Source organism: Bos indicus x Bos taurus, chromosome 13 (assembly GCF_003369695.1).
Source record: "Bos indicus x Bos taurus breed Angus x Brahman F1 hybrid chromosome 13, Bos_hybrid_MaternalHap_v2.0, whole genome shotgun sequence".
Lineage (NCBI taxonomy): Eukaryota > Metazoa > Chordata > Mammalia > Artiodactyla > Bovidae > Bos > Bos indicus x Bos taurus.
Genome location: NC_040088.1, coordinates 54,695,314 through 54,720,711, shown reverse-complemented (window position 1 = coordinate 54,720,711; position 25,398 = coordinate 54,695,314). Strand labels below are relative to the sequence as shown.

Here is a 25,398-nt window from a genome sequence, read left to right as displayed (position 1 = left end):
CTGAAACTGGGTGTAACATTGTGATTTATCAGAAATATATATTTGGTCTTCATCCCTGTTCCTGGCACATGGCTGCTAAAACCCTCAGATATCTTCAGTGATAAGAGTGATGGGGTGTCTTTTGTTATTCATAAAAAGCCCCTTTCAATCACACCTGAGTTTATGTTAATGGAGTGGCTTTTGGAAAGCCCCTAAGGAAGGGGATCACCAACTTGATGGACATGAGTTTGAGCAAGCTTGGGGAGTTGGTGATGGACGAGGAAGCCTGGCATCCATGGGGTCGCAAAGAGTCAGACACAACTGAGCGACTGAACTGAACTGAAGGAAGGGGACTGGTTGCCAGGGAAAATACTGCGAGATTAGAGGGTTGAGACCTTTAGGAAGGGGGGAGAGGCTGGAGGTTGAATCAATAGCCAGTCTATCATACGGAGTGAAGTAAGTCAGAAAGAGAAAAAAATCGTATTAATGCGTATATACGGAATCTAGAAAAACGGTACTGCTGAACCTATTTGCAGGGCAGGAATAGAGATGCAGACACAGAGAACAGATGCGTGGACACAGCAGAGGAAGAAGAGGGTGGACAAATTGGGAGAGCTGTGTTGACATGTATACACTACCATGTATGAAATAGATAACTGGTGGGAAGCTGTTGTAAAGCACAGGTCTCTGTGGTGACCTAGAGGGATGGCGTGGAGGGTAGGAGGAAGGGAGGCTGGCCGATTCACTTCCTTGTACAGCAGAAACTAACACAGCATTATAAAGCAATTATACTCCAATTAAAAAAATTGTCAATGGTCAATGATTTAATCAATTATGCCTACACATTGAAGCCTTCATAAAAAACATCAAAGCATGGTGTTTAGAGAATTTCTGGGTCTGTAAACACGTAGGGCTGCTGGGAGGCTGGCGCCTAGAGAGGGTGTGGAATGTTTTCACCACCCCCCACATACCTTGCCCTATGCTTCTCCTCAATCTGGCTGTCCATGAGTACTATCCATTTATGATAAACCAATTATCTAGGAATTAAACAGTCAATCCTAAAGGAAATCCATCCTAAATATTCATTGGAAGGACTGATGCTGAAGTTGAAGCTCTAAAACTTTGGCCACCTGATGCAAAGAACTGACTAATTGGAAAAGACCCTGATGCTGGGAAAGATTGAAAGCTGGAGGAGAAGGGGAGGATGACAGAGAATGAGATGGTTGGATGGCATCACCAACTTGATGGACATGAGTTTGAGCAAGCTCTGGGAGTTGGTGATGGAGAAGCCTGCTATGCTATAGTCCATGGGGTCACAAAGAGTTGGACACGACTGAGTGACTGAACTGAAACTGTTTTCCTGAGTTCTATAAGCCACTCTAGCAATTAATGGAACTTGGGAGGTGGTGGTGTAACATCTGATCTGCAGTTGATCGGATGCACAGGTCACAACCTGTACTTGCAGCTGGCATCTGAAAAGGGTGGTGGTGGAGGGGGTGGTCCTGTGAGGCTGACCTCTTCACCTGTAGTATCTGATGCTATCTCTAGGTAGATAGTGTCAAAACTGAGGTAAATAGTGTCTCAGAACTGCCTGATGTGTGGAAAACCCACACTTGTGGTGTCAGGAGTGAAGCAGTAATATAGCAAAGTATTTCCTGGTAGCAGGTTCAATCCCTGGGTCAGGAAGATCCCCTGGGGAAGAAAATGGCAACCCACTCCAGTATTTTTGCCTGGAAAGTCCCATGAGCAGAGAAGCCTGGCAGCCTACAGTCCATGGGGTCTCAAAGAGTTGGATGTGACTACGTACTGAGAGTAAAGGTGCAATGTGAGTGTTTTCCCTTTATACTCCATTTTCCAACTCTGAGATTTCTCAGCATCTTGTTTCAGAAGCGATGGGTATGGAGAAAAGACATTCACATCTGTGTATCTTTCTCTTTGGAATGCATGAAACGAGATGCTAGTCATTCCCCATGTCATCAAGAGTCAATACTTCTTATGACAGATCACAGCATCTCAGAAAACGTTTCTTTAATTAGCAGAGTTACTGACTTTGCAACACACAGACGATTTCCCCAGGAAAGAGCCCTCTGGGTAAATGCAGTGTGACCCGATCCTGTGTGAGGAATTTTCCTCCACCCACAGCTGGTCCTGTGGAGATGAAAAACAGGCACACACCCTAAGATCTCGCCCCAGATGAGCGGCTTTGGGGGATGCTGAATTCCCAGTCAGGCGGAGGCGAAAAATAAAAAGGTGGGGGACACTTGCCTTAGTTGTTCTGGATAAATTTTACTGATGTTTCAGTGTAATGTTATTTCTGGCATCATCTTGATTAGTGACTCAAAGACTGGTTTTAACTTGAGGAAAGGCTGAATCTGAACAGATTTCATCTCTCTTTCCTTATCTCCTTCACTGAAATTCAACTAACTTAACAGTGTTCATCTAGCATCAGAGAAGATAGGAAAACAAGCAAGATCTGATTTTCTCACTCAAGATTAGATATAAGACATTCTTTAAACAATGCTGTTTGAAGGTAGGATGATAACAGTAGGTGACACAGGTTTGATCCCTGTTCAGGGAACTAAGATCCCACATGCCATGCAACAACTAAGTCCCTGGCTACAGTTACTGAGACCAAGCCCCATAACAAAGACCTGAAACAACCAAATGAATAAATGTTTTTTAAAATTAAATTATATCTGAGAACATACAACCTCGTGCCTGACATATGGGAAGCCCACATGTCCTACTTTGGTCATAACACTGTTTTCTACCTGATTTTTCAAAATGAATGTTCTTCTCTTTGTGAAATAGGAATTCCTGTGTCTGAAGGGTTGTGTATCCTACTTTTGTTCCCATATACCATCACCTTGTGAACACTTTCCTGTAACGTGTGCAGCATTTCCCTTTCTATTCTACAGTGAGCTATGGCAGGTGTTCCCCAAGAAATGAAAAAGCTACATGTTTTTGTTACCCTGGCAGCATCAGCAATTTTTAGCCTTCGTAAAAATCTCAGAACTCAGCCTATCATAATCAGACAAGAAGTTCATTTTGAAAGAATAACCACAAGGGAGCCACCTGTCCTCACTCCTTCTTTACCAATATATATATATATACATAGAGAGAGAGAGAGAGAGAGAAAGAGAGCGAGAGCGAGCGAGCGAGAGAGAGAAAAGAAGAATCATCTAGAACTGTGCTAGGAGGTCAAGGCAGAAACAGAGTCAAATGTATGGAGTTTTCACTTCTCCACCAAGTCTTCACTGCTTTTCTCTGGGTTTGTACAGAAATAAATAAGATACCTCTTTCAAAACTCCCTATAGTGCTTCACGGCTCTGGCTGTTCAAGAAATGGGAATGGGTCTCTAGGTGAGAAGCATGGCCCCTCAACCATCAGAGCCCACTCAGACGGGGTGTCAGAGTCCTATGGCAGGATACCCCCATCTCCTGCTGGCAGCCTGTGTGATGCAGTCCTCAGTCAGGCTCCTCCAAGGTCGCACCTGGAGTATATCACAGACTCCCGGGGTCTAAAACCCTGCATCAAATTCACCCAGAGCACCCACGTGAAACTAGGGGTCTGTGCAATCTGATTCTGTTGCTACCCTTTTAACTTGAGATACTTTAGGTCTCAGGCAGGCTAGAAATAATCACCACATTGTCTTTAAAAGCAGTTTGCATGCACCCCAAAGTTCATTACAGCACTATTTACAGTAGCCAGGACATGGAAACAATCTGTGCATCAACAGAGGAGTGGATAAAAAAGATGTGGTACATAAATAAAGTGGAATATTACCCAGCTATCAAAAGGAATGAAATTGGCTCACTTGTAGAGACATGGATGGACCTAGAGACTGTCATATTCAGTGAAGTAAGAGAGAAAAACAAATATCATATATCAACACATATATGTGGAATCTGAAAAAATTGGCATAAATGATCTTATTTACAAAGTGGAAGTAGAGATACAGACATAGAGAACAAATGTACGGACGCCAAGGGGGAAAGGGTGGTGGTGGGATGAATTGTGAGATTGGGATTGACACCGACACACTACGGATACTGTGTAGAAAATAGATAACCAATGAGAACCTACTGTATAGCACAGGGAAGTCTACTGAATGCTTTCGTGACCTACATGGGAAGGAAATCCAGAAAAGGGGGGATATATATATATTCTACTGCGCTGCACAGTAGAAACTAATACACCACTGGAAAGCAACTAAACTCCAATGAATTTTTTTTTTAAAGCAGTTTGAATTTTCTCCTAATAAAGGACCTTGACTTTGATTCTTTAAGCCTTAGCCATGATTTTCTTTCTTGGACTGGCTTCATTTTCCATACGTCATGGATCTTAACAAAGCATACATCACGTCCAAATGTGTAAGGTAGTCATTCTATCCGACTGGAATAATTCTGCTCCTAAATGCTACTTAACCATCTACCGTCCTTTAACCCAAGTTCCTGAAATGTAAACAAGTGAAGAAGAATCTGGTGGCTGGTGAGGCTGAAACAGTGCAGGAGTGGAGAAGGCGCTCTCTGGCTCAAGGACCTCTGGTCCCAGAAGAGTAGTACTATTAGCCCGAGGGCTTTCACATGGGGCTGGGCAGTTCACCTTGAAGTCCGGGGCTGCAATTCCTTCTTTAATTAAAAACACACTGCAATAGTGGAGGTGTCACCTGATGCAGGCTTACTTGCCAACATGGACCCAGTGCCCTGCTGGGGTATATTTTGTTTTAGAATTTCTCATGTATTAAAGACCCTACCGAGAAACTGCTTCATAGTGGAGAGACCCAGCCTGCTGAAAAGGCACCCTTGGAGAGAAGAGAGGTACTGATTCGTAGCCAATGCTAGGAGGGGAAGGACATTGTTCTTAAATATAAAGTAGTACATCTGAAAAATATTTCTATATTTTCCAGGCTCTCCTGCTCTTGGTTTGAAATTGGTAATGCATGTGAAAAACAGCAAGGTGGTTTTCATGTTGTTGAGCCCTTTCACATTTATCTCTAAAGCTACTGCAGAGGGCCTTCCTAGCAAAGCTGGATTTCCAAGAATGCTCAAGTGATGAATGAATATCCAGGCAAGAGTACTGGAGTGGGTTGCCATTTCCTTCTCCAGAGGATCTTCCCAGCCCAGGGATTGAACCTGGGTCTCCCACATTGTAGGCAGGTGCTTTACCATCTGAGCCACCAGGGAAGTTCAGTAATGAAACAGCTACCCTTTATTGAGCATCTCCTATAGGAACACAATATGCTGAGTGCTTTAGGGAGGATGTCTTTTCCTCAAAACAAGCTTACAAGAAATTGACTGTTACCCCCATTTTACAGAAGAGGAAACCAAGTCTCAGGACAACTATGGAGCCTGCCAGGTTCATGCAACAGGTAGATGATGGACCTATGTTTGGTGGAGACAGGTAATTTGGACCTGAATCAGTCTGACACCAAGTCTCTGCTCATCTCAGGTACACCATGATGCTAATCTAAAATTACAAGTGGCTCCCATGTTCACTCCCATTATTTACAATGGCCAAGACATGGAAATAAGCTTAAGAGTCCATAGTGATGGATATATACATAAAGAAGTCGTTGTATACATACACAATGAAATATTATTCATCCATAAGAAAAGAGGGAAATCCTGCCTTTTGTAACAACATGGATGGACCTTGAGGGCATTGTGCTAAGTGAAAAGAGTCAGATGGAGAAAGACACGCAATGTATGATTGCTCCTATCTGTGGAATCTAAAAAACACAGCAACAAAAACCCCACCAACTCATAGAAAAAGAGATCATGTTTGTGACTACCAGAGGCAGGGGTGGGAGGCGGGAGGAATTGGATGAAAACTGTCTATGGGGTCGCACAGAGTCGGACACGACTGAAGTGACTTAGTAGTAGTAGTAGTCAAAAGGTATAAATTTTCAGTTATAAGATAAATAATACTGGGGATGTAGTTTAACATATGTCATGATGATTGTAGTTAACACTACTGTATGAGAAGGAAATGGCAACCCACTCCAGTGTTCTTGCCTGGAGGATCCCAGGGATGGGGGAGCCTGGTGGGCTGCCGTCTATGGGGTCGCACAGAGTCGGACATGACTGAAGTGACTTAACAGCAGCAGCAGCAGATGCTATGTGAAAGCTGTTAAAAGAGCAAACCCCAAGACTTCTTATCACAAGGAAAAACAGTTTTTTCCTTTCTCTCTCTCTTTTTGTTTTTGGTATCTTTGCAAGATGATGGGCTTCCCCTGTGGCTCAGTGGTAAAGAATCCTCCTGTAATACAGGAGCCACAGGAAGCACAGGTTCAACCCCTGGGTGGGGAAGATCCCCTGGAGGAGGGCATGGCAACTCACTCTAGTATTCTTTCCTGGAGAATCCCATGGACAGAGGAGCCTGGTGGGCTACGGTTCATAGGGTTGCAAAGAGTCAGATATTACTGAAGCGACTTAGCAAGCATGCAAGATGAACTATGTTCATAAAACTTACTGCAGTAATCAATCACTCAACAGTATATGTAAGCAAGTCATTATGCTGTACATCTTAAACTGATACAGTGCTATATGGCAGTTACACCTCAAGAAACTGAAAAAAATAACTAACTGGAAAAAAGGGAAATAATTGTGGATGTATGGCTGTTTATTTTTTCCGGTGGCACAGAAAATGCATTTAGCAGTGTACAAATAAACTGACATGCATTTCTGAGCATTATAAATGATTTGGAGGACTGTATAAGGTCGGAGGAGAAAAATAAAACAAATGGACTCTCTCTGAGTCTTGGCCTCATCAAGTGTTTGGGAGGGACAGAAAGCAGGAGACTTTGAGCATTTTTGAAAACTGAGATTCACAATGAGTTCCATGTTCTCCAGCCCCTACACTGGGTACTTCCTCAGTTCCTGAGAACTGTCTGCTTTATCCAGAACATTCTTGCTAAACAACTGGCTTAGAAAGTCCTGGAAAGAGTCAGCATGCCCTGAACCAGAGAGTGAGCCAAACAGTTGGTTAATAACAAGATCAGCGCTCTCTCCTGGGGTGGCCCTGACTGTATGGCTGGGTGTGGGAAGGCAACTGTGTCTTGAAGCTGAAAGATTCAACAAACAGGCAGGCTCCTTTGAAAGGCTCTTCTGCCCGACTGTTAATGTTTATAAATCTTCCTGCTTCTCTTTGGCTTGTACTTCATCATAAGCAGAGTCTAAAGAAAAAGGAGGGGATGTAAGCCTTCCTTTGCTGGGGGAAAGTGTCTCATATTGAGAATCTAGCTGGGAACTGGGAATCCTTGGTGTTATTTCTGGCTGCAATATTAATTCATGGGGTTGAGTAAATCACTAGTTTTTTTGCTCCTTTCACTTCCCCATTCCATTCAGTCCTATTTTGGTCCTTGTATCTCTCTGGCCCCAAACTCTCCCTCCCTTCCTCTGTATTGCTAGCCACTTAGAAAGTTGATCATATATGGCAACTGTGAATACATCGGATGTTGTTTCTCCTACATCTTTTCCAGTATTTGTAATAATTTTTCTATTTGGGAAACTTTCCTTCTCCTATAGCTAAATCCTGTCTGGTCTTTGTCTTCCTCCCTGATTCAGCTCTGAGGTCTTGTCCCTTCTTTCTCTGAAATCCCACAGGATTTGTTGTCTGAACTTCTTACTTGGTCTCTATCTGCTACTGCCACACATCCCTAGTTATCTTTTTTCTACTCACCTGACCGATTTACGCAGCTGGTTTGAAACTTGTAGCAAATACCTTACCGAGGCTTTTGTTTTTCTCTCAGTATTAGTATACTGACTGTTGGAACTTAGTCAATGTTTGCTGATTCAAATGTAAAAGAGCAACGTTAACAATGGCAATGGGTGCATGCTAAGTCACTTCAGTTGTGTTCAACTTTTTGTGACCCTATGAACTATGTAGCCTTCCAGGCTCCTCTGTCCATGGGATTCTCCAGGCAAGAATACTGGAGTGAGTAGCTTTTCCCTTCTCCAGGGGATCTTCCCAATCCAGGGATCAAACTTAGGTCTCCTGCATTGCAGGTAGGTTCTTTACCAGCTGAGCCACAAGGGAAGCCCAAAAAGGCACATATATGGATCCTTAAGTAATTGTCAGCTATTATTATCAAGAACCTCTTAGACCAAGGTAATAGAATCTAGCCCAGGAGGCAGAAATGGCTGTGTATTTCACTAGATTTCAGGCAATGAAAAAGAGCCCTGTTTTTATCCTTCAGTCCCAAACACAACAAAGAAACTGCAGATAGGGAATTCTAGGAGACAAAGGCCACCCAATGACTGTATTGCAAGGATTATCAAATATGCCAAGACATGGTGACCCAATACTCATCACTCAAATGGCTGTGGGAGCCAAGGGTGGCAACATAAGGGACCTCCTTGCGGTAGATGGCTAGTAATGCAGAATGTGAACAGGTGATTTCTACAATCACTAGATACTGGCCTCTGATTGTTTCTTAGGAGTTGCAAGACCTTGGGTTGGGTGACCTAACCTCCCTTTTCTTACCTGTAAAAGGGGATAATAATAGTAGCTACGTTAAAGGATCATGGAGAAAATTAATGTATATGTAAAGCACTTAGAGGACTTTCCTGGTGACTCAGGAATAAAGAATCCACGTGCCAATGTAGGAGATGAAGGTACGATTCTTACATAGGGAAGATACCCTGGGGAAGGAAATGGCAATCCACTCTAGTATTCTTGCCTGGATAATTCTATGGACAGAGGAACCTGCCAGGCTACAGACAATGGGGTTGCAAAAGAGCTGGAAATAACTTAGTGACTGAACAACAGCCACAGCAAAGTGCTTGGAGCATAACTCAATAAACAATTACTTTAGTTTTATAGTCACCACCAGTCTCAACAAGTAGTTTCCTTGGTTGCTTGCAATATAGCCTTGGCAGAAGAGAAGGAATTACTCTTGACTAAGTTAACGAAATTCCCCAGCACTCCAAGTATTTTATTCTACAAAGTGGCTTAAATAAGTGAAATTTATTAGAAAACAAGGGCTGGAATTTTCACTATCTTTTCTCAGCAACCTCTTCTCTCAATGATAATCAGATAATGTCTATCCACCTTCTTCAAAAGCTGGTTTGTTTTTTTTTTGTTTGTTTGTTTTTTAAGATTTGATCTCAATACCCTGCAGTGACATTTAAGAGCAAGGCCAGGTTGTGACACAACAGCTGAGCCAATTTTTTTTTTTTTCCATGGGTTTAGCTAAGGTTTCGTGGGCACAGGAGGAAACTAAATGTAACCTCAGGGGTTCAAGGAGGTCATATCTACCTCATCAGGATCCTCTAGACCTGCCTCTGAGCACACCATGAGAGCTGGCACTTGCTGCCCCTCTGCTGCTATGCCTGGATCAGAGCCCTCACATGAAGTGTCAGGTGTAATTTTCACCCCAGGCCTGGAGAGCAACAAGGACAGCCTCTTGCTTGGAAAATGCTGGGGGTGGGAGGTACCCTGCCCTCTGGACTTGGCCAAGAGAGAAAGCAAACTGCAGGTAATTTGGCCCAAACCAGCAGATGCTGCTCCAAAAAGCCACAGTGCTTGCCCTGAAACAGGGAAATCGCAAAGCAAATGCTCGCCTAGAAAGCACAAACAAAGCTGCCTGGTATTGGAGAGGCAGCCCCCATGCTTGGATCCAGGCTTGGCGGGGAGGATAGATCAGAGGGCCCTTCAGATTTCTAGGAAACACCAACCTTGGGACTCTCATTCAGCGCTGGGTCCCCAGAGGCCACCACTACCTAAGTTACCAAGATTGCCTACTTTGAATCTTGGGTCACAGCTTACTTCCTGACATAATTGTCTGTCAAAAGACTTCCTTAAATTATCCCTGGAAACTGAAAGGAGACTCACGAAGAACAATCTTGCACAAATTTTGGAAATTGAGTATTTTTTTCCTTCATTTAGAATTTAAACAATATTGTTTTATATCCCCATTCATTTCTCAGTGTAGATGATACAAAAGGCTCAGGCACCTTTAAATTTGCCCTTATTTTATAGCAAATGAATACATTAATAATAATAGCTTAACATCTATTGAGCTGGTATTATTTATCATACTCGCTCTAAGTATTTTATATGTAATGCCTCATTCAATCCTAAAGATAACCCAGGTCTCCTGCATTGTAGGCAACTCTTTACCATCTGAGTCACAAAGGAAGTCCCCTAAAGATAACAGTAGGTGGTAAATAGAGTTATTTGTTTCCTGGATGAGAAGATGTGCTCTGGGGATTGGGATTTCATACCTAGTTCACTGACTTAGGGTACATGCCCTAAGCCCACTGCAATAGGTGGGCCAGGTACCCACCTACCTGTTCTTCCCAGCTTTCCTAGCAGGTGGGGGTGGTCATGTGACCACCTTCTGGCCAATGTTATGTGAGTATAAGGGAAGAGTTCTACTTCGAGGTCTGGACCATGAAAAACTCTAAGGGTGCTTCCCTGCCCTGTTCTTCTTTATTAAATAAATAGGCCACTGAGACCCTAGAGGAGGGACAAGTCATGAGATGACCCTGAATGATTCTGGGGAGGGCTGTATGCAAACCAGAACAAGTTAGACTTACTATGAGTGAAAACTACATTTCTGTTGGGATAAGTCACTGAGATTTTCAAGGTATCTACTGCAGAAGCCCCAGTTACTTTAATTCATGTACCTGGTGAGGAAAATGAATTGATTGTCTACAGTTAAATTGCTATTGGGACTTCCTGGTGGTCCAGTAGTTAAGACTCTGCACTCTCAATGCAGGAGGCCCAGGTTCGATCCCTGGTCAGGGAACTAGATCTCACACGCCGCAACTAAAAGATCCTGTGTGCCAAAACTGAGACCTGGTGCAGCCGAATAAATAAATCTAAAAACCCATTACTGTTAGTGGACCCTTAGGGCAGAACTGCCTAGTTCTACCCTGTATCTTTTCTCTCAAAATGCAGGGTGTGCAAACATAATGAGGAAATTCCCTTCCAACTTAGAAAGATGATAAAGAGATCCCATGCCCTGCTTCCATCTCCCATCTTCCAAAGAGAGCTAGCATGACGAAAATAATCAGATTGCACAATCATCATTTATTAGGAACCCATCTGGTGTGGGGATGAGCTCATAGCCTTGAGAATAAAGAAAATTTCCAGCTAAGACTGGATGGTGAGGCTTCTAACGCAGGCCAGCTGGTTTTCAGAAGGTCTAGTGCCAGGTTAGAACAAGGCTCTGTGATGAGCGGCCAGCGGTTAAGCAGTATGGACATCATTACTGCAAATGATATAAATCGCATTACACTTATTACATAAAGACGCATGACTGTTAGCCTAACAAATTCAGTCTAGTTGTGCCCCTTTTTTTGCTGCAGCAACTTTAAGCTGGCACATTGTGTTGCTTCTGCTCATTCCCTTTACCTAGTTCATACCCACTCGTCTTTATTAATAAGACCTCTGCTCATCTACTGTCTTCTCAGGAAGCCCTCCTTGATGTCACAGAACAAGTAGGTTTCCCAGTGAAACTCTCTCAGGCCCTCAGGTAACTTGTCCTCAAAGCACTGACATTCAATTTTAATTTCCTGTGAGTTTGCATAGTTATTAGTTCTGTTGAGTGAGTGATTGTCAGAATTCCACCACTGTAATATAATCTGTAAACAAATATGGTACCGTGTTCAGTTTTGTTCACGATCCCATCTCTAGCACTCAGCATAATATCTGCACACGGCAGGTGTTCTTTCATTATTTGTTAGATGAATGAGCAAACACCTGAATAAATAAATGAATGAATCCTCATTTAGTGAAGAAACTGAGGTAGAAATATGTCATACCCAGATTTATTGGTAAAGATAGGAATATACTTTAGAATATCGGATTTCTGCAGCTACTACTGCCCATCATCTTTCAAACAACTCTGTAGAAAGAGATGCCTTCAAATCAGGTGACACTTGCATAGGTGACCATCACTCCAGAACAAATGTGATAACACAGATGCTGAGATCCTCTCCCACAGGAGGCTAGTCACTAACTTCTCTGAGCCTCAGTGCAGTGTCCTCATTTATAACACACCCCTCTCCCACCCCCACACTGGCATTGAGAATCAAAAATAAGAGAATTCATTTGACAATACCCTATTGACTCTGTGCATGTATGTTTTGCTTAAAGTTAGGAAGTTTGAAAATTGTCTCTCGATGGGATTTTTGAAAAGACACTGCTTTGTGAAGAAGATGGCATTTTGAGGATGTTAGACAAAGACTCACCATTTAGTTAAATAATCATTATTTCCGGGCAATGGCAGAGAAATTAGATCTCCCACAGTTTCCATCAGCCTCAGCCCTAAGACCTTTAAACAATCATACAATTTAACTAAAAAATTGGCTACTCTCCTTCTGTTGGGATGACTATTTCCAAAGCCCAACCTGAGTAGAAATTTAGAAGCCTTCATTATTCAAAGGTAGTGTGATATTTGTCAAAAGAGAAACTTCTGAGTTGATTTCCACAATGCTTTCAAAGCAGATTAGCATCTGTTGGGAGGGACTGGCGCAAAGTGAGCATTGCTTGATGCAGTAACTGACAGCTAATTTTAAACCATGAAGTATTATTTTCTCACTGGAACCAAGGAAAGTGCTTTCAAGAAGGATGAAAATCTACCGCATGTCAGACTCAAAAATATTTTCTGAACAAAGTAAAAACTGAGATCCTACTTTGCAAATACATTTCTAGAAAATTCAAGAATGAGCTTTGCAGATTCATGAGGTTCTATTGCAAAGACGTGACTCCTATCAATGTAAGAAAATGCAGTTGCAAAGATGTGTGTGTAACATTCAAGCACATCAGCAGAAATGCATTCATATAACCCTTTACCAACGGGCACAAATAGCTGTAATGAGTGGCAGAAAAGGTTGACGTAAACAAATGCACAGACTTGACAAAAGGTAGAAAGAAATAGAATAAGTTTGGTAATTGTTTTGCTTGGTGCAAACCTATTTTTTCCCCTTTAACTATAACATATGTTGTAGATCATCGGAGGAAAGGCTCAGCCCCACAGCATATGTAGGCACTAAATAATACAAAAAGCACAACCCCTGGAAAACATACATTGCTGGAACGAAATGATGAAAGAGGAACAGCAAAAATAGCAAATTGAGCATCAAAGCCTAGCTTTGCACATGTGGGAACGTTTCCTGGAATCATGGCATCATCCACTGGTCCCAGACTGGTTGTATTAGTGGCTTTAGAAGATACAAATAAATCATTGCAAACCCAATCCCCTTTTAGAGGAATTATTCATCATTAGAAGAATTTACCACTGACATCATTATAACTCATCATACAGACAGTTGATAAAAATGCAGTTTCAAAATCATTCCTATTTGTAGAACCTCTCAGTTTCAGAAGCACAATTCCCATTAAAAGAAAAACACACAAGCCATTCTCTGTGATCCCAGGGTCACATCCCAGGGTGATAAAGCAGTCTCCTCTGTCATTGACTTCTTTGTTTTTGTTTGTTTTTCTGGCAGTGTTTGTGGGAAATTCAGTACATACAGGTCAATGCAGGGCTGATTCTGTCAGCCATAGAGAGGCAGTGCCAGAGCACTGGGTTAGAACCTCTCAGTATAAATAAAAAGGACTCTCCCCAAATTCCCAACACCTGGGTGTCACTTTGGCTCCTGGTCCATATTCTCTTCTAGAAGAAAGTGATGGATGATTTTAAATACACATAAGAAACCATACTCCTTAGAGGAAGGTGGGAACATACACTGGAACATTTTTCCACTCCTAGTTTCTCCCCCACAGCTTATATCCTAAAGTCAGGAAGAGCAGGTAAATTTCCTCTTTGGACTTCATTCAGCAGCCTCAAAAAATAAAAAACAGAAACAAAGCTAACAACTCTCATGAAGGGTGCCGTTTCTGCAAATAGACCAAAAATGAAGAAATTGAAAAAATGAATGACATCCAACTAAAAAAATAAACTAAAACAGACTCACATATGCCATGCATATGTGCTCTTCATCTTTGGAGCCAGAAACAATTTATGGCACAGCAATAATTTAAGTTACTGGTCTTATTTATCTTATTTCTCCTGTAGTTCATACTCATGATAAGCGGTTGGGCAGGAGGAAAAAAAGGTGGCTTCATCATGATGTTAATGAACTTAAACTTCAGGGCCTGTCACTTCTTGGGATCTCTTCTAGGGCTCTAGGATGATTGCTGGTAATATGTGTACACAGTCACAGTTGCATAATGGAGCTATTATAATTGCAATCAGTTATGTCTACTGTCTATTTCTGCACTGACCTTCCTTCTGCTAAACTTCCCTTCTTGATGACGTAGCATTGGAATGGCCATGGACACTTTCTGGAGCTCAGCTCAGGGGCACTTGAGTTGCGATACACGTAGTTTGGGTTAAAAGAATACATGTTTGAAGTTCACGGTCATTTCCATTTATCTATGAAAAGATGGGACTACCTGGTGGCTAAGATGGTAAGGAATCCACCTGGGTTCCATCCCTTGGGTGGGAAGATCCTCTGGAGGTGAGCATGGCAACCCACTCCGGTATTCTTACCTGGAAGAATACCCATGGACAGAGGAGCCTGGCAGGCTACAATCCATGAGGTCGCAAAAAATCGGACATGACTGAGCGACTAAGCACACAGGAAAAGATGGAAATGGATGATGCCATTGAAGGATTGGCTTTCAGTCATACTCCTCACCCCCAAGTGTTGACTTAACCTGTATTGTCCATAAAGGTACAGGGCCTGGGGTCTTATCCAGATATTACTACATCTTACAGCACCTGGTTATGGAACTATGTGGCCTCCACATAGGAGAAATCAGGCTTAAAATGCAGGGAGACAAATTTCAGCAACATGATTATCATGATCAAGATTATCATACTAAGTGAAGGAAGCCAGACAGGGAAAGACAAACGTCATATGATATTGCTTACATGTGGAATCTCAAAAAAATGATACAAATGCACTTATTTACAAATCAGAAATAGACACACAGGCACAGAAAATAAACATCTGCTTACTATCTGACAGTGGAATGAGCTTCCTTCAGCTCAGAGGCTCTTCAGCTGGATGCACAATAAATACCTAGAAACCTTAAAAAACATACATACATAGGCTCCAGATCAATTAAATGAGAATTGCTGGGAGTCAGACCTGAGCATGGGTGGCTTTAAAAGCTCCCCGACAGAATCAAAAGCCCAACCAGGGAATGATAGCCATCACTTCAGGCAATGGAGAAACCATCAACCATGAAAGCATTGCTATGAAATAATAGGAAAAAAGTTATATATATATATATAGGTCTCTGTCTTCCATTTCCGGCACAGAGCTCCTTAAACTCCTGTAATTTTTCCTTAAAGAGCACTGGGAGCATTTTTTGTTCTTATATTTGGACTTCAACCCTGGTTCCTGACACAGAGCTCTTAAACCCCTTAGAATTCCTGAGTGATAGGAATGTCTTTTGTTTTAATGAGGTGACTCTGTTGGGCTCTTGGATGGCTTCAGAATGGGGACTTGTCACCAGAAAGATCAAGCCATGATTGGAAGCTTAAAACTTTCATCTCCATCCTCATCCTCTGGGAATGAGAGAGGGGCTGAAGACTGAGTTAATGATTGAGCATGCCTGCATGATGAAGCATCCATAAAATTTCAAACATATGGGGTTCAAAAAGCTTCTGGGCTAGTAAACATATCCATATGCTGGGATAATGTGCATCTCAGTTCCACAGGGCTAGGAGCTCCTGCACTTGGGACCTTCCCAGACCTTGCCCTATGAATCTCTCCATCTGACTATCCATCTATGTCCTTTCTCATTTCCTGTATCATGTAATAAACTGGTAAATGTGTTTTCCTGAGTTCTGTAAGCTCTTCTAGCAAATGACCAAATCCAAGGAGGGGATCATGGGAACCTCCAATTTGTAGACAAGTCAGCCAGAAGTTGTGGGGTAAACTGGGGATGTGTGATTGGTGTCTGAAGAGTAGGGCAGTCCTCAACCTGAGCCCTTAACCTGAACTTGTGCTGCCTCTAGGCAGTTAGTGTCAGAATTGCTTGGTGTGGAAAATCTAACCACACCACAAGCATTGTGAGTGTGATAGCAGCATGAGAGTAAAGAAAAAGAGAGAGTTTTCCCTAGACAAACAAAATACATAAAAATGGCCATTCATCACCTTACCACTAGTAAGTAAAGGCATTCTTGATGAATTTTTCCAAAGATAAAAAACAATAATAATACAGTATATTAAAAAATAATCATTTTTCATTGTTGTGCATTGTTGTTCAGTCGCTAAGTCATGTTCAACTCTTTGTGACCGCATGGAGTGCAGTATTCCAGGCTTCCCTGTCCTTTACTATTACTAAAGGCACTCCACTCTTAATGAATTTTTCCCCAAGATAAAAAACAGTAAGGATACAGCATATTAAAAAAATGATAATGAAAAACTAAAAAGAGAAGTGCCATATAATCCAGCAATTCTACTCCTGGGTGTATATTTGAGGAAAATGAAAACACTAATGTGAAAAGATACATGCACCCTAACGTTCACAGCAGCACTGTTTACAATAGTCAAGACATGCAAGCAACCTATCATCAAAAAAGAACACAAGTAACAAACGGTGAGGACGTGGAGCAAAAGGAACCCTGGTAGATTGTTTGTGAGAGTGTGAATTAGTGCAGCCACTGAGGAAAACAGTATGGAGGCTTCTCAGAAAACTAAAAATAGAACCACCATGTGACCCAGCAATCCTACTCCTGGGTATATATCTGAAAAAAAAAAAAACCAACCCACAATAATTTGAAAAGATACACGCACCCTAATATTCATAGCAACATTATTTACAATTGCCAAGATATGGAAGCAATATAAGTGTCCATCAACAGATGAGTGGATAAAGATGTGGTATGTATGTGTACACACACACACACACACACAATGGAATACTACTCAGTCATACAAAAGAATGAAATTCTGCTATTTGCAACAATGTGAATGGATCTAGAGGATAGTATGTTTAGTAAAGTAAGTCATACAGAGAAAGACAAGTACTGTACTTTATATGCAGTGACACAGATATCACTTTATATGTGGAATCTAAAAAATAACACAAATACGACTGTACTTTATATGCAGTGATACAGATATCACTTTATATGTGGAATCTAAAAAATAACACAAATACGACAAAACAGAAACAGATTCACTGATACAGAGAAGAGACTAGTGGTTATCAGTGGGGAGAGGTAAGGGAGCAGGAGCAAGAAAGGAGTAGAGGATTAAGAGGTACAAATTACTATGTATAAAATAGGTCAATAACAGGGATATACTGTACAGAACAGGGAAATACTGCTATTATTTTGTAATAATTTAAAATGGACTATAATCAATAATCCATAATAATATTGTCATTGTGTTGTACACTTGAAACTAGTATAATACTGTAAATCAATTATACTTCAATAAAAATAACAATACTTTCCATTTGTATATACTTCAGCAGTTGCAGCACACTTTCACAAATACGTCCTATTTTACCCTTACACTTAAAAAAAATTAACTTATTTTAACTGGAGGCTAATTACTTTACAATATTTTAGTGGTTTCTGCTATACTTTGACATGAATCAGCCATGGGTGTACACGTGTTTCCCATCCTGAACCCCCCTCCCACCTCCCTCCCTACCCTTACACTTTAGCTAAGCTATATTCTATAATGGAGAAGGCACAGGCTAGGGGAGAAAAAAGACTGTTCGAAAAGTCTTCCCTGAGCAAAATTAGTTACTCTGAACTCTTCCTTTGAAAACTCTATTTGTTTTCTGACTCTTCCCCGGGAGGCTGTGAGCTTCTGAAGACAGGCAGGTATTTTGCTTTGAGTGTCCATTTAAACCAAACCTGCTTGCCAGTGTGAATGGGCCTGGGAATAGGTGACAGTGCCCTGGAGATGGTATGTCTCGATTGGGATTCCTTCAGTCCACCCCCATTCCTTCAGTTCTAATCCCTAAAAAAGGCAATGCCAAAGAATGTTCAAACTACTGCACAATTGCATTTGTCTCACATGCCAGCAAAGTAATGCTCAAAATTCTCCAAGCCAGGCTTCAACAGTAAGTGAACTGTGAACTTCCAGATGTTCAAGCTGGATTTAGAAATGGCAGAGGAGCCAGAGATCAAATCGTCAACATCCATTGGATCATCGAAAAAGCAAGAGTTCAAGAAAAACATCTACTTCTGCTTTATTGACTACACCAAAGCCTTTGACTGTGTGGATCACAACAAACTGGAAAATTCTGAAAGAGATGGGAATACCAGACCACCTGACCTGCCTCTTGAGAAACCTGTAAGCAGGTCAAGAAGCAACAGTAAGAACTGGACATGGAACAACAGACTGGTTCCAAACAAGGAAAGGAGTGCATCAAGGCTGTATATTGTACTCTGCTTATTTAACTTATATGCAGAGTACATCATGGGAAATGCTGGGCTGGATGAAGCACAAGCTGGAATTTAGACTGTGGGGAGAAATATCAATAACCTCAGATATGCAGATGACACCACCCTTATGGCAGAAAGTAAAGAGGAACTCAAAAGCCTCTTGATGAAAGTGAAAGTGGAGAGTGAAAAAGTTGGCTTAAAGCTCAACATTCAGAAAACGAAGATCATGGCATCTGGTCCCATCACTTCATGGGAAATTTGTATGCAGGTCAGGAAGCAACAGTTAGAACTGGACATGGAACAACAGACTGGTTCCAAATAGGAAAAGGAGTAAGTCAAGGCTGTATACTGTCACCCTGTTTATTTAACTTATATGCAGAGTACATCATGAGAAACGCTGGACTGGAAGAAACACAAACTGGAATCAAGATTGCCGGGAGAAATCTCAATAACCTCAGATATGCAGATGACACCACCCTTATGGCAGAAAGTGAAGAGGAACTCAAAAGCCTCTTGATGAAAGTGAAAGTGGGGAGTGAAAAAGTTGGCTTAAAGCTCAACATTCAGAAAACGAAGATCATGGCATCCGGTCCCACCACTTCATGGGAAATAGATGGGGAAACAGTGGAAACAGTGTCAGACTTTATTTTTCTGGGCTCCAAAATCACTGCAGATGGTGACTGCAGCCATGAAATTAAAAGACGCTTACTCCTTGGAAGGAAAGTTATGACCACCCTAGATAGCATATTGAAAAGCAGAGATATTACTTTGCCAACAAAGGTCCGTCTAGTCAAGGCTATGGTTTTTCCTGTGGTCATGTATGGATGTGAGAGTTGGACTGTCAAGAAGGCTGAGCGCCGAAGAATTGATGCTTTTGAACTGTGGTGTTGGAGAAGACTCTTGAGAGTCCCTTGGACTGCAATGAGATCCAATCAGTCCATTCTGAAGGAGATCAGCCCTGGGATTTCTTTGGAAGGAATGATGCTAAAGCTGAAACTCCAGTACTTTGGCCGCCTCATTCGAAGAATTGACTCATTGGAAAAGACTCTGATGCTGAGAGGGATTGCGGGCAGGAGGAGAAGGGGACGACAGAGGATGAGATGGTTGGATGGCATTGCTGACTCGATGGACGTGTGTCTGAGTGAACTCCGGGAGTTGGTGATGGACAGGGAGGCCTGGCGTGCTGCGATTCATGGGGTCCCAAAGAGTCGGACACGACTGAGCGACCGATCTAATCTGATCTGATGCTTTCTTTTCCAAGATCCCTAGCCTGGCTCTGCAGACAGCTAACTGGTCAACGTGGCCTCTTAGGTCAGTGAACTTGTTTAGACCTGCTGCCCTTGCTTTCTCCTCCACAAATGCCTTTCAAACCCACCTGTGGGAATTACCTGTTGGCTGAAGACAGGCTGTGTGGGTCATAGGCAGCTGACCTCTAGGCTGACCATTTTGGCTTGGCTGGCCAGTCTGGCATGGCCAGAGACAAATCATGGACAAGCATGAGGTGTGATTAGCTTTTGAGTCCCAACTGCCTCCCAAGGGCCAGGTGTAAAACTGCTCTTCAGTAAGTGTCTGATGAATTGAGTTGAAGTTGAAGCAGGAGGAAGGTTCTTCCAGGTCTGCTGGCCAATAATTCCATGTTCTCTCCAGTACACTTATAGCATGAAGGAAAGTCTTTAAAAAGCCCACTGACATTGGGCTAGTGCATTAGAATCCTGATTTTTATATAACTTAATGACACATAAAGCGAGGAAAACAGGAGAGAAAAGAATGTGGGAGAGGGACTTTCCTGGAGATCCAGTGGTTGGCATGCTTCCACTGCAGTGGGCATGGTTTTGACTGGTTGGGGAACAAAGATCCCACCTGCCCCACAGTGCAGCCAAGAAATAATAAAAATTATAATAAAAAAGAAAGTGGGAAACAGAAGAAGCCAGGACTCCCCAATTCATTTGTAATTAGCAACAAATAGGACAGACTCATCTGGTTTAAGGAATTAGCCTCAACACCAAGCTGTTGAGATTTGACTCCAAAACCAAGGTTTTAAAAAAATCCTCAAATGGACAAACCAGCCATGTTAGTTTCTGTTTGTATCTCCCATCTGGGTGATTTTTTTCCCCCCAGATGTCTTTCAAAATCACAATTTGTCATGGGAAACACTGTAAAGACTTTTCAGATTCTTGTCAAATTTGGGAAGACTTCTTTCAAGTTTCTTTTATATATGATCTATTACAGACATAACCTTATTTGCTGTTTATAGCAAAACTATAGGCATATGCTTTTCAAACACAAGAATTCTGGGGGAAAAAATCCTCATTTTTAGAAACGACTTGAATGGTCTTCATCCTGTCTGCCAACAGGCAGATGAAGAAGTAGAAGGAAGGGGTTCTGGGAGGGCTGTGTCCCTCTGTGAAACCAACCCAGGGCGCCTGGGCTCATCTTCCAAGGAGCTGTCTATTCAGTGCAAGTATGGACAGTCCACCGGGAGGGCTGGGGGGAAGGGTGGCTACAGGGTCCTGTGTTTAGTCACTATGGTTCATTAAGAGATTATATGCAGCCAAATTATGCTTAAGAATACAAAGGCCAGCTGGGCCTGCTTGCTTCCAAGCAGTGTGGGAAGCAGAGAGGGGGCCAACACCTCTCAAGCTAACTTAGTGAAAGAAATAGTATTGCAAGAAAACATTAACTGAGGCCAAGCTAGTGACACCTGCCTCCAAGAAGCAGGCAGGGGCAGAGCTGGCCCTTTGCTCATTTGCCTTCATCTCCCCCACCTGGGCAGTCAGTCTGGATCCTTCTTCTCAGGCTGGGCTGGGCTATCAGGACTGAAACCCCCATGGTCGGCAGGGACTTGGCTTCATGCCACCAGTCTGGAGGGATGGGTGGGAAAGCAGACCCTCTCCCTTTTTAAGAGCTCTGTGTCCCCAGCCAGTGGGCTTAGAAGGGCCACCCAGCTGCAGAAAACTTTCCCCATTTCTCACATTTGTGTGGGAATGTCTGAGAAGGGAAGCTACCAAATGGGAGGGAGTGGAAGATGGGGACTTGATACTGCTGCTCAGTGCTCGTCCCTCCTCACCTCCTGGCCTGCCAGCCAATACCCCGTATCAGGTTTTTGCCACCCCTATACACACACACACACTCTTTGAGAAAATAGCATCTCTTGTGAGAGGAGCATGAACTTGTGGGGAGGGCATCCTCATCTTTGTAGCCAGAAAAACTTGGGTGCAAATACCAGAGCTCTGTCATTTATCAGCTGGGTAACACTGAACATCTTATATCCCTCCCTGAGTTTTAATAACCTTATCTCCAAAAGGTGCCACAAACACCCATTTTTATCAGGTTGTCAGGAAAACTGAATTAGATCCTGCTTACAGTGCACCTCTCCCATTGCCTGGCACCTAGAAGACGATGCCAGATGAAGGTGGATTCCTCCCCTTACACATGGTACAGAAATGACAAGAGCTGACGTCCCTTTCCCACCATTCCCCACGAATTTCTCATGCTACAAAGAAACAGAAGAGGAGCTTCTGGTCCCACCTGGTAGACAGCCCTGGAGATGCACCATGGTTTCAGCATCAGTTGCAGGACCCGCACGTTTCTGCCTTGGCATGTCCTCAGAGCCCGGCAAGTCAGGCCCCACACCGGCCGGTCCCAGGCATTCAGCAGGTTCTCAGAGCCCAGCAGCCCCGCAGCCATGCCAGCCAAGGCCCCGCCTCTGCCCTTCTGGTCCCAGGCCCCATATGCAGGGCTGTGTTCTTTTCCTGACGCCAAGTTCAAATGTCACTGAGATGTCATCAGACCAGGAAAAATGCAGTCCAAATAACTCTGCCTCCACTGGGGCCTCTGTCCTAGCCCCCACCCTGCCTCCCCAGCACCCTCACTAGTCTTCAGAGACTGTTTCTGCACAAGGACGAGCTAACAGCTCCTAAATGAGAATGTTTTCTCCCTGCCTCCAGAAAGTCTCCCAGGACAAGGTAAAAATAAGCCTCCCCTGCAGATAATAGCACTCGCTGGACCTCAGAGGACACCCGGCTGACTTTCCAGGCAGATCAGAACAGAATTTTAGAAAGAACGTGGACCCGGATCGTCACTGTGTGCTCATGGTTCCGGAATTCCATCGAGGGTGAGAAGCAAAGGGGATGGATTTTCAGCCTCCCGCCAACATTCCCAAGGCATTCCGTTCAGACTCTTAACTCTTTAAAACTTCCAGAACCAGAGTTTCTGCATGACAAAGCCAAAAGGACAGTTTTGTTTTTTTTTTTTTCCCCAAATCAACACTGGAAAAACTGCTATATCTGTCGACAAGTTGTAAAAATCCAGGCATTTACTTTGGAAATGTCCCAAGTTTAGGTTAGGAAGAGAAGGGCAGGAAGAAAGCTTATCTGCTAGATGTAATATCCACATCTGAGATTTTAGAGGAGAGGGGATAAAGGGGGATAAAGGTGGCCTATCTGCTTTTCCCCATGATGGGTCATTTTCTATAAATGCTCTTGTGACTTTATCATGTATTAAATAAATCCTGTGGCAACCTTAACTCAAGGAAGGGCATCCAGTTAAACAAGATAAAGCTCTTTGAGATGTCAATCAAGTTATTTTGAGTTTTGATTTTTGTGATTATTATTATTGGTTATTACTTTGATTATTTTAAACCATGTTTCAGAAGGGCATCTGCATCTAGTTCAATAGTGTACTGACCAAAAGACAAGATTTCAAAGTGAGAAGGGGACGGAGGATTAGCTCATAACACAACCTGTACGTTTAAGGGAACAGCATGTTTAGTCTTAACATCAGTTTGAGTGTTTGGTAGTCACTGAGGCATATTTGCCTTCTGCACATCCTTTATACTGATTGATTATCTTGTCTCTTCAACTGGAACCTTTACTATCATCAGAAAAGTAGTAGAACATAACCCGCGGAACTCATAACTCACTACCTCCTGGAGTGTCCTGATGCGAGACATAACTGAGTTTGAATTCGGCCCTACCACTTACTGTGTGACCTCAGACACATTGACTTCTCTCGTTTATTGTGTTGGCCAAAAAATTCGCTCAGGTTTTCTCATAACATGTTATGGAAAATATCTAAACGAGCTTTTTGGCCAACCCCAGTAGTTCTTTATCTCTCAGATGGAAAGCATACCAACCTCACAGGGCTGTTGTGAGGATTAAGTCAGGGGATATACTTAAAGTAGATAATGCAGGGTGTGGCATGTACCTGATTTTCATTTTTTGGGAGTGTTTCCCATGATCAAGTAATTCTAGGATACTATCCACCACTGATAGTATAAAACTCTTGAGATCATTTCCAGATCTGTGTTTCTCTGAATCACCTTTTTGGAATCCCTTTTGCTATGGATCCATGCACTTATTCATTTAATGAATATGTGAAGATCACTTTCACCAACAATCTTCTTGGATGATTTTTATCATTTTCCTGTGGGTCATGGCTCCAGGGAAAAACTGCAGGATTTTATTCCTGTATATTATTCCTTTATTTTCACACACTCCAAAATAAAAGGTGGTGGTGGGTTTATGAAGGAATCCTGTCTTTCTACAAAGACATCAGCAGAGATAATTTCACTTTCAAGTAAAAGAAAGAAAGAAAGAAGGAACAAAGGAAGGAAGAAAGAAAAAAAGAGAAAGAAAGAAGCTAAATTAATTTTTAAAAAGTAGTATATGGAAAGTGACTGCTCCATTACCATTAGCTAACTGCTTTGGTATTTTTAAGAAGAAACAAAGGCAAGCGATATCATAGTTAGCTGTTGTCTATGTCCCCAAGCTCATACATCTCCATGGGGATTTTGGCCGTGAACCAGGCTCTTATCCAGAGCATGTAATTATGGAAAGGACAGGGACCAGTTTAAAGGTTCTGTTTTACACTATTGTTAAGTAATGTGATTAAAACATTTCTTTATAGTTAAATATATATTTAGCTTATAGTCTGGGAATCTTTGAAGTCTAAAGGTGCCCTAATAAGCTTTTTAAAAACATGCCTGAATATAAACATATTAATTCTTGAGAACAGCAGGACTTAATCACACTGCCCTGAAGTCTTTGGTGCACACAGGGACAGGGCCGTCCTCTGCAGGGACTGGCTCAAGGGCCTGCAGCTTGAGCCTAGTCATGCCAGCGGATGACTTTGAGCCTGGGGAGGCACAGTGGCAGAGACAGGTCATGCCCTAGTGCTGGTGGAGGATGCTACCTGGTTTCACTGGCCCCGTCTTTTCAATCATATCTGATTCTGTCCTAGACTTTCAGTCATTAATTCAGACTTTCACAGGGCAGGTTCCCTGATGGCATCTGAGGATGTGCATGCAAACGCCACTAGCATCAACCATGATGCCCTGTGTCTTTAAAGGGATTTATGATGCTCAAGCCTTTGACTGTGTGGATCACAATAAACTGTGGAAAATTCTGAAAGAGATGGGAATACCAGACCACCTGACCTGCCTCTTGAGAAACCTATATGCAGGTCAGGAAGCAACAGTTAGAACTGGACATGGAACAACAGACTGGTTCCAAATAGGAAAAGGAGTACATCAAGGCTGTATATTGTCACCCTGCTTATTTAACTTCTGTGCAGAGTACATCACGAGAAACGCTGGGCTGGAAGAAACACAAACTGGAATCAAGATTTCCGGGAGAAATATCAATAACCTCAGATATGCAGATGACACCACCCTTATGGCAGAAAGTGAAGAGGAACTAAAAAGCCTCTTGATGAAAGTGAAAGTGGAGAGTGAAAAGTTGGCTTAAAGCTCAACATTCAGAAAACGAAGATCATGGCATCTGGTCCCATCACTTCATGGGAAATAGATGGGGAAACAGTGGAAACAGTGTCAGACTTTATTTTTTTGGGCTCCAAAATGACTGCAGATGGTGACTGCAGCCATGAAATTAAAAGACGCTTACTCCTTGGAAGAAAAGGAGTTATGACCAACCTAGATAGCATGTTGAAAAGCAGAGACATTACTTTGCCAACAAAGGTTCGTCTAGTCAAGGCTATGGTTTTTCCAGTGGTCATGTATGGATGTGAGAGTTGGACTGTGA

General features: G+C 42.5%; 1 protein-coding gene and 1 non-coding gene across 8 annotated transcripts in view; one reads left to right on the top strand and one right to left on the bottom strand.

The window, feature by feature from the left end:
• FRMD4A (FERM domain containing 4A) overlaps positions 1-25,398 on the bottom strand; it is a 682,056-nt gene that overhangs the window by 307,586 nt on the left and 349,072 nt on the right. The window lies entirely within an intron of this gene.
• Positions 10,663-10,735, top strand: TRNAE-CUC. Its single transcript has one exon. It is a non-coding gene; the product is annotated as a tRNA-Glu (tRNA).